We start from the raw sequence: 15399 nt of genomic DNA, 5'->3' as shown, positions 1-15399 counted from the left end.
CCCGTCTAGGCCTCCCAAAGTGCTGGGATTACAGACTTGAGCCGCCGCGCCCGGCTGAGGTGCGGCATCTTAAGCACTTCTGCATTTCACAGATTGCTCCTTTTTACAGAAGGGGAAACTGAGGCTCAGGTTGGCAGTGGCTTGCCTGAGTCCCCACCCTACTGGCCCCGGCTGTATTTTGAGGATAGGGACTTTATTGTTGTCCCCACCACCTAACTGTGGGCTTTTTCTGAATTTTTCGTAGATACATCACTCTCCTGCTTAAAGTCCAAAGCCCGACCACGTCTCACTCATCCTCACCTCCCTGGGCCTCTGCAGCCTCCTCCCGGTCTCTCTGCCTCTATGGGCAGCCTCTTCTCCATCTTGCATTACTGGGCAGCTCCTGGACTGCTGGGCTCCCACCTCTACCCGACTCCCTCTTCCTCAGACCCACCCTCCCGCAGGTGGCCTTTGCTGCCTTCGGCCCTACCCCTTTGCCGTTCCCTAGCCCTGCTCCCACCCATCCCCTGTGGCCGTGACTTCTCCTGGTCTCCTCACTGATGCCGGGACGGGCTGGGTGTCCCACGGTTACCCCCGCTGCATGTCTGGGAATCGTACTTAGCCTCCAAGACAGTGCCAGCGTCTCCTTCACCCCACTGTGCTCACAAATGCGTTGAGCCCCCTCTGCTGTCCCCACCTGGGAAGCTCATGGGAGGTCCGGGGAGAACCTTAGTGTTTGCTCCGTGCTCAGTGCTTCCTGCATTTCATTGAAACTTCGTGGAAACTTTGCAAGGTGGCAGGTGAGGCCTCAGGTGGGGACACCAGTCACGCATGGCAGTCCTGGGGCAGAGCTCAGACGTGTTCTACCCACAGCCCTCTCTCCTTCTCCAGTTACCTCACTGCACCCTGGAGCTGTGGCATCTCCCCAGCCGTGGGTGAAGGAGCGTCTCCTGCCTCTATGGGTCGTGCAGCTTCCCCCAGTCCCTGGCTCATCACAGCAGCCTGCTTCTGGCTCAGCGGGAGTCTCCCTTTTCCCCAGCCCTGTCTGAGCCGATCTTGAGTTTTCTGCTGGAGGCTCCTAAGGGGCCTTGGCAGAAGGCAGGAAGGGCCTGCGCTTGTGCAGGTGCTGCAGATGGTCGGTGCTGGCTCTGAGCTCACGCACTGGAGGTGCCATGTGTGTGCAGCCCAGCAGCCTGGTGGAGGTTTTGTGAAGTCCTTGGTCTTTTTCAGTCCTCAGCCGGCTCCTGCTTCTCTTGCAGGTCCAGGTGCTGTCAATGCATAGCAGAGAAGTGACACACAAGTCATTCCTGAATGCCTTCCTGGTCATCAGGCCACAGTGCATTTATTTCCATAATGGTGCATCCAGATTTCCTGCCTCATATTCAGTGCCACCCAGAACCTGTTCCTGATCGGGTTCCTGGGTCTCCTTCTAGAGATGGCACCTTATTTTTCAGGCCCTCATTGACATAACTGTGAATATTTACTCCATTCCAGATGAAGCAACTTAGCCATGCAGCTGCCAAAATGAGGGGTTATCAGTGCTGCCTCTGAGAGGGCATAGGTCTGTGCACCAGCTGGGCTCCTCCAGCCGCTCCCTTGGCCTTGCCTTTCTACGAGGGTTTGAGCTGCAGCTCTTCTCCTTAAAATATATAGATTTTTTTGGTCGGGCATGGTGGTTCACGCTTGTAGTCCCAGCACTTTGGGAGGCCAAGGCAGGCGGACCACTTGAGATCAGGAGTTGAGACCAGCCTGGCCAACATGGAGAAACCCTGTCTCTACTAAAAACACAAAAATGAACCGTGCATGGTGGCAGGCGCCTGTAATCCCAGCTACCCCGGAGGCTGAGGCAGGAGAATAGCTTGAACCTGGGAGGCGGAGGTTACAGTGAGCCGAGTCCACACCACTGCACTCCAACCTGGGCAAGACAGCGGGACTCCGTCCCAAAAAAAAAAAAACAAAAACAACAACAAAACCGGGCATGGTGGCAGGCACCTGTAATCCCAGCTACTCGGGAGACTGAGGCACAAGAATGGCTTGAACCTGGGAGGGGGAGGTTGCAGTGAGCCCAGATCGAGCTACTGCACTCCATCCTGGGTGACAGAGCGAGATTCTCTCAAAAATAAAATACGTAGATTTTTAAAATTTGAGGTAAAATTTGCATACATTGAAATTCACAGATTTTAATTACACTGCTGGATGAGTTTTGACAGTTGTGTACACCCAGGTAACTTATACTCCAAAACACAGCATTTGCATCACCTCAGAAAATTCTCTCCTGCACCTGCCCGATCCGTTCCCCCCAGAGCACCCACTGTTGCGATTTCATCACCGTGGATTAGTTTTGCCGCTTCTTGAGCCCCACGTCCGGGGAGGCCTGTGGTCTTTGTGTGGGCTCCCTTCATTCCACGCGGTGGCCCCACGTCCGGGGAGGCCTGTGGTCTTTGTGTGGGCTCCCTTCATTCCACGCGGCTCTGTGAGGCTGCTCCGTGTCGTTGAGAGTATTTGTCTTTCTTTCCCTGCGTGTTTCTCAGTGGCATCCCGTGGCGTGGGGGTCCCATGAGAGGTTTGTCCACTCACCGGTTGATGGACATTTGGGTTGTTTTCCCTTTCAGGGGATTATGAATAAAGCTGCTCTGAATTTCATGCACACAATGTTTGGGGGATCCAGGTTTTCATTTCTCTCGTGTAAACACCTAGAAGTGAAATTGCTGGGTCAGAGAGCACAGGTGTGTGTTTAATTTTGTAAGAAATGACCCAACTGCGTTTTGAAGTGTTCGCACTGCCTCCCACTCCTGCAGTGCTTGGAGAGAGACCCGGCTACTTCTTGATGGCCCAGCTCAGCCCACTTGGGTCTCTGTCCTCGGCAGCCTGCACCTGTGCTGAGTGTGCACCTGTGTTCACACCTGGTGGCCGCCTGGCTGTGATGTCTCCCTCTCTGCCCAGCCTTGGAGGCTCCTTTCTCCCTGGAACTTGGTCCTGCAAGGCTTTCTCGTAGTCACTGCTCTTGGGGATGGATAGGATTTTTATTTTGTCTGGGTGTGTCTTGATGTTACCATGGAGTTAAAGTTTCTCATCCTTCCACTTCCTCAGCAGAAGGGAATGTGCAGCCCGACGCGGTGGCTCATGCCTGTAATCCCAGCACTTTGGGAAGCTGAGGCAGGTGGATCACTTGAGGTCAGGAGTTCAAAACCATCCTGGCCAACATGGTGAAACCTCGTCTCTACTAAAAATACAAAAAAATAGCCGGGTGTGATGGCGGGCACCTGTAGTCCCAGCTACTCAGGAGGTTGAGGCAGGAAAATCCCAGGAGGTGGAGGCTGCAGTGAGCTGAGATTGCGCCATTGCACTCCAGCCCGGCAGTAAGAGTGAAACTCCATCTCCAGCCCGGCAATAAGAGTGAAACTCCATCTCAGAAAAAAAGAAAAAAGAAAGTGGATGTCCACAACTTTTGTCTTAAATTGTAAGCTTCCTGTAGAACAGCATTGTCTAATAAAATCACAGTGAGAGCCGTATGTGTAAGTTTACATCTTCTGGTAAGCCCCAATAAAAAAAAGTAACAAGAAACAGATGAAATTAAAGTAGGGGGGTGAAAATCACTTTGATAATTATTTTATGTAACCCAATATGCTCAAGATATTATTTCAGCACGTACTTCATTTTTAAAATATTAATGAGATACTTTAATACCTTTTCATGAGTCTTTGAAGTCCCACATGTATCGTCCACTTGAAGCCTGTCTCAGCTCAGTTTGGCCATTTGCAAGGGCTCACCAGTAACGGATGGCAGGAGGCGGTCCTGTCTCGAGGGGGCGCTGAGGCATCCAGGTGGGATGTCACATGCAGATCAGGAACTGGAACAAGAGGGGCTGGGGACAGGAGGCCGCGGGTCTGCTGGCAGACAGGGAGAGATGAGGGTCACAGGCTGGGAGCCAGCATTTCCGCTGGGCCAGAGAGACAGTCGGCCTGAGGCTGAGGCCTCTCTACAAGGAGCTGCCTTTAGAACCAGGCGGGACCCACAGCTTCCCCCGTGCCATCCCCACCGCACCTGGCCAGGGAGGAGCGCTCCAGGGCTCATGCAGGTGAGAGGGCCGACCCACAGCCCCGTTCCATAGCTCTGCTGGGAGGGGGCTTGGCCCATTCATCCCAGGAGTGAAGACAGCAGCCAGGATCTTCAGGACCCTCCAGAGAGATGTTCTCCACGGTATTCAGAGGACAAGGAATGTTTCCCCTCTCCTAGTACATTTAAGTCAAGATCTAAAGCTTATTTTCAACACGTTATTTGCACAGTTCGAAGTGCTGTTCCTTCTAAAACTACCCCAGCGGAGAGAACAGAATGTGGTGTGTCTCCTGGGCAGCACGTGCTCAGCGCCGGGCTCAGCTCACAGTGGGTTCGTTCGAGGTCGGAGCTTCCCCGAGGAGGGCAGAGACGGGGCAGGGCCACCCCTTCTTGAGCTGAACACTTTTCTAGTCTCACTAGCTCTGCTCGCCCTGTGGAGCTGGCATCAACGTCTCCATCTTACAGATGAGGAAACTGAGGCTCAGGAGGTTAAACAGCTTCAAGTCACAGTTGCAGAAGGTCGTGTTGCCCTCTCCCATGAGACCTGCCAGTTTCTTGGGGCCTCCAGGGTGCCAGGTGTGTGCCATGTGCTTCTGTTTGAACTGTCAGGGCAAACCTGTGTAAACGTTACTTTTCCCTGTTTACAGAGGAGGGAAACTGAGGCTTGGGGAGTTTGAGTAACTTGTTCAGGGTCTCATAACCCCTAGGTGGCAGGACCAGGGTTTGCTCTCAGCTCTTTGGGCTATGTTCCTGAAGCTTCCAGTTAGACGCAAGTCAGAGGGAGTGTGTCGGGGATAGGGGCGACCACTGGACCGACTGCCGCAATCCTTTTCCCCTTGATGAAAGTGAATATTTATACTGCATGGGTGTGTGTGTTTAACCAGCCACCGAGATGTCAAAGGCCCCGGGAACTGCCTCTGGAGCCGAGCAGGGACTGTCCTCCTCTCCAAAGCCTAGTGCCTTGTCTCTCTCCAGGCCCCTGGCGGGTCTCAGCAAGGGCTGGGACACTTCCCGGGGTGGCCTGGCGGGGCCTGCTGAGTTTACGGTGGGTCTGGAGTTAAGTAGCCAGACCAGCAAAGAGTGAGGACCAGACAGGGATGGGGGATGTGACCATCCCAGACACTTTGCAGAAGTGGGGGCAGTGGGGACTTTGGACGAATCAGAAGCTTCTGGCCGAGGGGGCCTTCAGTTCTTCTAACCCCAGACTCGGGGGGCTTCAGGACTCCCTACACCCTCCAGTTATGGGCCCACGTGGTGTTCCCCTTGGCTTGGAAACTCCTGGAGCCCCAGTGCCTACCTGCAGAGTCGAGATAGCTTGATGGGTGTGACCTGTCCATGTGCTGCCGCCTGGCCGTTCCCAGATGGACCCAACGCCCTGGCAGGCGAGGGCTCCATCCCTGACCACGCCGTCCCGGTATACCTCTAGTCTGTCCCTCTCTGCCTGGGACGATGTTGTCCCTTCTTGACCTGAAAAAACTCCTGCTCATGGAAGTCCCTTCTGTTGGATGTGGACATCTGTAAGGAGTTTCATTCACATTTGTTGTGATGATGTCATCGCTCCTCCATGTGCTTGTCTGTCTGAGGTTGCGTGCGGTGATGGGTGGCTGGGTACCAGGCTGTTCTAACATCCTCACCACCACCCTCCAGGACAGGGGAAGCAGGTGGGCAAGGTGCAGGTGAGGGCTGGTGACACCTGGGAGTCAGGAGGAAGTGGCCGATGGGACTCTGAGCCCCGTGCAAAGGCCCCCTGCCTGGTGGCAGCCACCAGGACCACCCTCCGGGTCAGCAGTCCCCAGGAGGGGAGGGGCTGCCATGCCCATGTCAGAGGGGTGGAAGCAGAGGTCAAGAAGGGCCCCTCCGGTCTTGTGGTTACACACGCCGTGTATTTTCTTGTTAGTTTTCACCAGGAAAACGCCCTCCAACTGCATGGAAATGCGGTGACTGCTGAGCGTGGCAGGATCTCAGTAAACAGGCAAAGACGCTCCATGAGCCCATGGCCTGTCTCCCGGGGACTGCCAGAGCCTTCCCTGTGGTTGTGTGAATCATTTGTATTCAGTTACTGTGCCCAGAAAACCCTTCTTTCGCGGTGCAGGGTACATACAGATTCATAGATTCATTCCTCACTTGCTTGGGGCAGTCGTGTCTCTCTCTCTTTCTCTCTCTCTCTCTCTCTCGGGACAGTCGTCTCTCTCTCTCTCTCTCACTCACTCTCACACACATACACACCCCTGCACGACGGGCTCCAGATACTCGTCTCCCAGAATGATGGAGATGAGCTAGGCATGGAGGTGCATGACCAGCCTCAGGTGACTCCCGCACCCTGCTTACCACTTACCCCTTCCATGTAGGCGAGACCTTCCCATGGACTTCCGTCAGCTCGCGGGCAGCACGTTCTGATGCTCTCTTCTGCTCTGTTTCCCCAGACCGCGGGCAGAACCTCTCATCTGTGCACAAGGGGCCCAGCGCAGGGTAGGTGTGCAGTGAACACTTGCTGAGTTTAGTCAGTGCCAAGGGCTTCAGGAAATAGAAGAGGCCGAGCGCAGTGGCTCACGCCTGTTACCCCAACGCTTTGGGAGGCTGAGGCAGACGGATCCCCTGAGGTCAGGAGTTCGAGACCAGCCTGACCAACATGGAGAAACCCCATCTCTACTAAAAATACAAAATTAGCCGGGCGTGGTGGCGCATGTCCTGTAATCCCAGCTACTCGGGAGGCTGAGGCAGGAGAACCGCTTGAACCCAGGAGGCGGAAATTGCAATGAGCTGAGATGCGCCACTGCATTCCAGCCTGAGCAACAGAGCGAGATTCTGTCTCAAAAAAAAAAAAAAAAGGAAATAGGAGAGATCTTGGCTGTTTTCCCAGCGGGGCGGGAGCATTTGCCAATCCAACCGGAAGCCCGTCCCCGAGGACAGGACCCGCTCTCCTTGACGAGTGCCTTGTTAGAATGTGAGGCCCCTTTGAGGGGCTTGCGGGCACCTCTAGGATTGCTAGAATGTTCTGTATCTCGGTCTGCAGGGTGGTTACTTGGGTGTAGATGTCTGTCAAATCCAGTGAGCTGTGGTCTCAGCTCTGTGCCAGTAGAATGTAAAAGTAGAAGTAAAATGGGCCCTTACTCTGGAGGGCCAGGGGTTGGGGATAGGGTGACTGGGGTCCACCCACCCTTGCATACCTGCCCACACCGCGGCTAGCTCCGGGAGGCCTCTGCAGAGAGAGGAGCACCTGCTGGGCCGTTGTCGGCATTCCGTGGTGCAGGTGCAGAGGTGCGCCCTCAGTTAGATCCCACACCGTCACCAGTGTTCCGTGGCACGAGTGCAGAGGTGCACTCTCAGATTCCAGGCTGTCGTTGGCATTCCGTGGTGCACCCTCAGTTAGATCCAGGCCATCGTTGGCGGTCCATGGCGCGGGTGCAGAGGTGCACCCTCAGTTAGATTCTAGGCTGTCGTCGGCATTCGGTGGTGCAGGTGCAGAGGTGCACCCTCAATTAGATCCCGCTGTCACCGGCGTTCCATGGCACGGGTGCAGAGGTGCACCCTCAGATTCCAGGCCGTTGTTGGCATTCCATGGTGCACCCTCAGTTAGATCCAGGCTATTGTCGGCGTTCCGTGGTGCACCCTCAGTTAGATCCAGGCCGTCGTCAGCATTCCGTGGTGCACCCTCAGTTAGATCCCAGGCCGTCTGAGGTGGGGATGATGAGGCTGAGGCCAGCGGGACTGCATGAGCCCATCTTATGTGGGAATTAGATCTTCTCAATGACCGCCTATTTTGCGAGACCTGGAGGTCGGTGGGGACAGGCAGAGGCACTATTATCAGTTGGATTTTACTGCTACTGTGATTTGTTTGGAAGATGCGTGCCTGGCGGTTGCGGCCCCCCCAGATCCAAGGGTCCAGGTAGGGGGTTCAGGGCCCCCTGGCTAGGAGGGAATAAGGACACTCTGATAGTGGGTGAGCAGTCTCTGGGGACACAGGGACGAGTAAGTACCAACCACTTGTGTTTTTCCTCTTACCCTAGGCTCAAGGGAGGCAGCGCCTCTCCTTTCTGGGGTGGGGCATTTGCCCCCCAATCTGCCCTCTCCTGGCAGCCCTTGCAGCAAGCCCATGGCCCCTCTTAAAGATCAGATTTTGCTGCATCTTTAGGAAACATGACCAGAGGGAAAACTAACCTCCGGGTCTTCCCAGTGGAGGTTCAAGCCCTGTCTCTTATACACATCTAGATGTGTATAAGAGACAGCTTTAGGAAACATGACCAGAGGGAAAACTAACCTCCGGGTCTTCCCAGTGGAGGTTCAAGGCCTCCAGCCTCTGCCCCAGGTCCTCTGTGCAGTGACATGGCCTCACCCACCCTCTTCAAGGCCTCAAGTCTGCATCTTTCCCTGTGCCCTGCCTTCCTTCCTGGGGGATGTGGCTTAGAGATGACCCCTCCTGTCCAGCCCCTCCCTGGATTTTGGACATTCCCAGCAGGCTGCTGGCTGTGCCAGTCCTCTGAGAACAGGGCCCACGGTGGGAAGGATTGCACAGGAGGCTCCTGGTGGGCTCCTGGGCCCCTGGAGTCCAGATCTCTTCCAGATGGCATGTTTTCCAGTTGAGTAGATGCATACGTGGCCGTTTTAGCTTGTCTCACGGGCACCCTCCACGGCAGAACTAGTGTGACCTCAGAGGCTGCCACTTCCTTGCAGAAGTTTCCAGAATACACCTCTACACATGCATCTGTGGTCACTGGGGACCTCGCAACCATTTTTTTACAACCCCCCCCAAGATCACAACCCCCAATCCTTAGTACACCATTCAGATACCATTCAGAGTGTGTGTTTTTTGCTAAATAGCATAAAATTACATCCTTTCAACTTAATCAAACTGCTCTGCAACGCCGAGGGCCGCTGAACGGGTGTTTTAAATGCCAGCATATGGTAGCCACTTGCGTTGTCTGGCACTTTTTGATTAAGAGCAGCTCCCCGTAAAGGCCTCTGCGATTGGTTAAGTGGCCCTGGGCAGCCTGCCTCCGCCGGCCTGGCTTTAGTCAGGGTCACCGAGACCGAGCCGGGTGGGAGCCGCCTGTGCCTGGCAGCCGGGCTACAGTGGCCACATATCTTTATTCTCGCAGTGCTCTCAGTAAACAGAATTGCCTTGGAATGAGACATCAGCAGCATTCTGGAGTCAGAACTTTAGAAAATGACTCTTCGTGTGGTCAGTGTGGCTCATGCCTGTAATTCCAGCACTTTGGGAGGCTGAGGTGGGTGACTCGCTTGAGCCCGGGAATTCAAGGCTGCAGTGAGCTACGATTGCGTCACTGCACTCCAGCCGGGGCAACAGAGCAAGACCTGGTCTCTGAAAGAAAGAAAACGACTCCTTGTGGGGCTTGCTGAAGCTGGCTTTGGAAGAGGGTTCCTGTTTTAAAGCCCAGCATTGAGGTCTCCTGAGAGTCCCCTGGGCGTAGCTCACCTCTCCGGAGCTGCCGGGTATCGGGGCTGTCCCCAGCACCCTGGGAGAGAGCAGGATTCAGGGTGGGGAAGGGCTGCGGGCCCCGGACAGCTGTTCCTGGCAGGAGATGATACCGAGGTCCAAACAGGCCTCTGCACCTCGGGGTTGTGGGAGGGGATGCTGCCCTGTGCCCTGCCCTTTCAGGGGATTGGCCAGCAACCTGTCGGAAGAGGTGAGAGCCCTTCTGGTGCTTGCCCCAGACTCACACTCAGCTCCTGGGCGTGGATTCAAGGCCCCCAGTGACAGGGCCTCCACCTGCCCCTCTTCACCTCCTTCACTGCCCACCTTTGGGAGCTGTAGTCTCCAGTGCTCTGAGCCCCTTGGCACACCTGCTGCTGGTGCCTCTGCCCCTCCCACCACCCTCCTATCTCGCCTCTCGACTCCTATGCGCTTTCCTGACTGCCCATGGTAATGTTCCCATCCAAATTGCAAAGTCCCACTCAGACACCCCCTCCTCCAGGGAGCCTTCCTGCTTCCAACTCTAGACAGAGCTCCCTCTGTCTCCTTTATGCATATTTATTTATTGTAAAATATGCAGAGGGCCCTATAATAAGCCTCCACATGTTCTCCACCCAAATGGTAAATAGGGAGGTTGGGCAGTTTGCTTCCGATCACTTTCTTAAAGGCTAGAACACTGTAGAGGCAATAGGCATTCTCCAGCTTCCTCCCTTCCTTCTCCGCTCCCCAGGGGCAGCCGCAGTCATGAGTTGGGTATAGACCCAGCCCTGGTTGTGTGCGTTTATGGGACACCAGCTGGCCACACCCGCCGCGGTGCTGGCTCTGCCTGAGTCAGGCTGTGGGTTCATGTTGTTCACCCGAAGGGGTGTCTTCCACACTCTTGGTGACCGGGGCAAGTCTGGTTTCTTCCCTCTAGCTGCTGGGAAGTTTTCCATTGTATAAGAACTTTCTGGTTCCTCCTGTCTCTCCTAGTGACAGTGGGCGGATCTTAGCTTTCCTGATTGCAGCTGCTGCAGGGGCTGTCCTGTGCTCAACAGAGTTGCCCTGGCTGGAACTGCAGGCCTGGGCTCACTGCCTCACCTCATCTGGCGACCTGTCGCCTCCCCTCCCTCCAGCCCTGTGGACCCTTGCATCTCCTTGGGTCCCTCAGGCCTGCCACCTCATGCTGCATTGCTGTGGGTGTGCGTTGGCCCACAGAGGTGCCCAGGACTGAGAGGCAGCAGCACCATTGGAACGACTCAAGTGCCACCGGCTGCTGTTAGAGCACCTGTGTGCCGGGCATCTCCTGGCACAGGGAGCTCCGCTCTGGCCCTTGTAACAGGGACAGCAGTGCTTGCTCTCTTTCTTTGGAGATGTGGGGAGCGATGCGTCTGGCGTGACCAGGGCCAGTCCAGGAGTGAAACTCAAACGCAGGCGGGTTGGCCTCCCCTGGTCTTTGTCGCAGACATGCCGGGCGTGGTGGTAAACGCACGTGGGCTGGAGGAGGCACGGAGCAGCCAGCTGAGACAGGAGGAAGTGGCAATTTCTCTGGAGTTTTACATGCACTCGCCGTGGCCCTTGCTGTTCTCTCCTGGATGAGCTTGGGGTTCATGAAGCCAGGATGTCTGAGTGAGAGTGGGGGACATCAAATGGGGACGTAAAGGCCAAGCCTAACCACACTCATGCAGCAGCAGCAGCGGCCCGTGGAACCAGCTCCTTCGTTGCTGACAGTGATAAAGGCGGCAGTTGGATTTCATCTGTGAATAATGAACTGGTTTCACATGACAGTGAAAGTGGTGCTTATGTTCTATTAATATTTATTAGCTGTTATTGATGTTGGAACTGACTTGTTTTCTTTGCCCCACATCACAGCAGTTCTATAAAGATGCAAAGAAAACTGCAACTCGAGAAGCAATTAAATCGCCGTGCTCTGTGGCCGCGCGTGGCGGCTGGGCCATGTGGAGGGGAGAGCAAGGCCGCCTTCCATGGGGGCTTCCTGGGGGCTTCTGGGAGGCCTGGGGCTGCCTCCCCGCTCACCTCCCCAGCCTGGTGAAGCTCAAGTGTCCGGAGGCCTGTGGGTCCTCAGCCCCGGCAGTGGAGCCTCAGTGGTGAAGGGTTGGGGGCCTCTCAGCCCCAGGGCCTCGATGGTGGGTGAAGACTGGAGAGCCTGGTCTTACCCTTGTCCAGTGAGGGTCTCCATGGGAAACACGGCCCACTGCGAGGAAGCAGCCACAGAAACCCCATGCTTTCTGTAGACAATTGTCCTGGTTTCTTTAAAAAGTTCCTTTAAGGCATGTGTGTTGGCTCATGTCTGTAATCCCAGCACTTCGGGAGGCTGAGGCGGGCAGATCATTTGAGGTCAGGCGTTCGAGACCAGCCCGGCCAACATGGCAAAACCCCGTCTCTACTAAAAATACAAAAATTAGCCAGGCGTGATGGTGTGCGCCTGTAATCCCAGCTACTTGGGAGGCTGAGGCAGGAGAATCACTTGAACCCGGGAGGTGGAAGCTTCAGTGAGCCGAGATCGTGCCATTGCACTCCAGTCTGGGCGACAGAGTGAGACTCCGTCTCAAAAAAAAAAAAAAAAAAAAAGTTCCTTTCATGGGAAGAAGGGGTGCTGTGGGGCTGTTCTAAATGGAAAGAAGCAGAAGAGACCCACAAATGACAGGGTTTGTCCTGGACCAGGTCCTGCTTGTAAATAACAGGACAGTCAGGCAGTTAGACTGTGGCCTGGCAGTTCGAGGACGGTGGGCGTGAGGCTGGTTCTGCTGTATGGGGTGGGTCCTGGTGGTACGTGCTGAAGTGGGAGCGGGAAGAGCTCAGGGACCCTGCACAGCTGATGTCAGAGCCAGTGCTGGAACCCCTCTGCTCTGCCACAGCTCCAGAGCCAAGTGCCCAGAGTGCTCAGAAACGTTTATTAAAAACAGATTTTTCCAGAGCCACGTGTGGCTTTTGACCTGGAAGGTTGTGGGGTCTGTACCAACACCTGTCTCCTCCCCCGTGTTTGAGCTTCCTGGAGATTTCCCCAGCTGCCCGCACCCCGCCCCGCCTTAGCCATGGCAGGAAGAATTTGAAGTTATCTTTGACTTTTATGGCCCCTTTTCCCCCACTATTAAAATGCTTGGAGCTGTAAACATAGTCACAAGCTCATTGATCTTGAAGAAAGTGCAGCTGTAAAGTACCGGGTGCTGGCGAAATCGCCTCTGAGATGACTGTTTCTGCTGGTGTCGATAAATTCCAGCTTGGAGCAGAAAGGTCAGCCCTTGCCAGATAAAATGGCTTTCAGCTCGCTAATTAAAGGTTTGTAGGGAAGTGGAAGAACGCACTCAGGTAGGCTTGGAGCGAAGAAAACACGTCGAGATGGGAGAGCCTGAAGCCAGCTTAGCGTTGGCGGAGAATGGACGGTTGTTGGAAGGGGACGGCAGTGTTCAGGAAAGAACCCACCATCCCCAGGGGGTTGAGGAGGGGCCTGCGAGGCAGCCCTGTTTGCAGCAAACTTCCCCAGATCATGGGGACTTTGGGCTTTGCCTCAGAATCATCTCTCCTTTGGTGATGGGGGCTGTGGGTCTGTGGTTGCAGAGCCTACTCCTTCTGCCGACCTAGCTCAGGGTGCTGGGTGCTTGAGGGTACCCCATACTTGGTGCTCCCTGAAGAGCTGCAGGGCACCTCGAGTCTCAGGCAGGGGCACACACACCGCGCTTAGGTTGGTTTGGAGTTTTGGGGGAAGCGCGTGGCCAGGCACTGTTCGTTCTGCCGGCCTCCCGCGGGTGTGGATGTTCCCCCAGGGTAGGTTGTGTCTCTTTCTTGGTGACTGACTAGGGAGGATCAAGTGGAAATAGCTCTCCCTGTCATCTTCTCCTCACCTCTCTCTTGGGGCTCTGCCTCTCCACCGCCTCCATCCCTCCCTCCCCTGTGGGTCTCCCCTCCTTTCCCTGCCCCCTGCTGTGAACTCCTAAAGTAGGGGGACAGGAGTTGCCAGGGTCCCAAGTCAGGAGGGAGGGTTGAGCCTTGACAGATATAAAGGCTCAGAAACAGACACAGAGCCAGAGACGCTCCAGAGAAGAACTCATGTGGAAACAGAGCCGTGCACACCCAGGTGGGTATTGGAAAAGGCAATGGCTACTTACAAGCAACATCCGGATAGATACAGTCACCCCCGGCCCACATGACAACACCTGAACACAGACGCGGCCACCTCCGGCCCACACAACAACACCTGGACACAGACATGGTCACCCCCGGCCCACACGGCAGCACCCAGACATGGCCACACGGCCACCCCCGGCCCACACAGCAGCACCCAGACACAGACACAGTCACCCCTGGCCCACACGACAGCACCCGGACACGCCACCCCCTGCCCACATGGCCACTCGCAGTCTACATGGCAACACCCGGACACAGACACACAGCCACCAACGGCCCACACAGCAACACCCAAACACAGACATACGGTCACCCCTGGCCCACACAACACCTGGACACGGACACACGGTCACCCTTGGTCCACACAGCAACATCCAGATACAGATATGGCCACCGCCGGCCCACACAATACCCAGACACAGAAATGGCCACCCCCAGCCCACATGGCAACACCCGGATACAGACACGGCCACCGATGGCTCACACAGCAACACCCAGACACAGACACATGGTCACCCCAGGAAACACAGCAACACACAGCTACCCGTGGCCCCCGTGGCAGTACTCGGACATGGACACATGGCCGTCCCAGCCCACTCGGCAACCCCTGGTCCACAAGGCAACATGTAAAACACACATGGCTGTCCTTGGCCCACCCAGAACCACCTGCAGAAGAGACTTGGCACGGCAACCCTGGAGGACTCAGGCACGTGTGGGCTTGGAAAACATGTCAGCACACACCCACCTTGCCTGGAGGGCCACCCCATACCTCCTCACGGGCTGGACCACGCCTGGGAGCTTTATCTGGGGCATCTGAGTGAGGACGGAAGCCCCAGCAAAGCAGGTTCTCTGGCACCTGTGGGATCTGCTGGCCAGCCCCACCCATGTGGAAATTTCTCCTCCCCCGGGCCCCAGGGCTGCCCCTCGTGCACCCACTTACGCAGAACCTGCCTCAGGAATCTACTGCAGGGACATTCCCACCACAGAACCTGCTTCCCTGGGAACCCACGTGCTGCGTAGGCCTTCATGCCACAGCGTGCGCTTCCCTGGGAATCCACTGCAGGGACATGCGTCATGGGCCTTCCCGCCACAGAACCCACTTCCTCGGGAATCCACCGCAGGCCAGGCCATGTCGGCCTTCCCACCGCAAAACCCACTTCCCTAGGAATCCACCACAGGGACGTGCTGCGTGGGCCTTCCCACCACAGGACCTGCTTCCTCTGGGCCTGCAGCCCCAGGTGGGCGGAGTCACCTGGAAGCTGGCTTATCAAATGGCTGCTCCTGCTAGCCTCCCACCCCCATGGTCTGTGCTGGCCTGGGGCCCTGACTGTTGACCAGCTGGGTAAATGGCACTGGCTGGCAGGCCAGGGGCGGGGAGATCAGAGCCTTCCACACACCTTGCTTTGTGGAAGTTGGGGGACACTGGTGGTGGAGTTTGATGTAATGGGGAGGACGGTCCCCATAACCCCCATCTTTGAGACATGCATTTGGGAAGGTGGGCATCAGGCGGCACCTGAGGTGGTCTCAGTGCTGCCCACCAGGGTGTGCCGGCCGAGAGCAGCAGGCGGTGTTATAGATTGGGAGCTGCCTCATCAAGTGGCCGAGGCTGTTTGTCATGTGCTCCACATTGCATAGAAAGCTCTGTTTCAACAAATGTCCAGAGTGAATATCTAGGGGAATGTGGGTCATTTGGTTCCACGCAGAGAGGCAGGCAGCTGGCTCGGAGGACATGAGCCTCTCAGAGTTTTGACCCCATGGGGCAGGTGGCAAAGAGGAGGCAGGAACCGTCCGAGCATAATCAGAGAAAC

General features: G+C 55.9%; 1 protein-coding gene across 1 annotated transcript in view; it reads left to right on the top strand.

The window, feature by feature from the left end:
* Positions 1-15399, top strand: part of PHF21B (PHD finger protein 21B) — a 144544-nt gene that overhangs the window by 70560 nt on the left and 58585 nt on the right. Inside the window, exon 2 of the mRNA XM_011984028.1 lies at positions 6459-6504. The gene's annotated coding sequence lies outside the window, so the exon portion shown is untranslated. The remainder of the gene's footprint in view (positions 1-6458; positions 6505-15399) is intronic.

Source organism: Mandrillus leucophaeus, unplaced genomic scaffold, assembly GCF_000951045.1.
Source record: "Mandrillus leucophaeus isolate KB7577 unplaced genomic scaffold, Mleu.le_1.0 Scaffold26, whole genome shotgun sequence".
Lineage (NCBI taxonomy): Eukaryota > Metazoa > Chordata > Mammalia > Primates > Cercopithecidae > Mandrillus > Mandrillus leucophaeus.
This window is presented reverse-complemented; position numbering and strand designations above follow the sequence as displayed.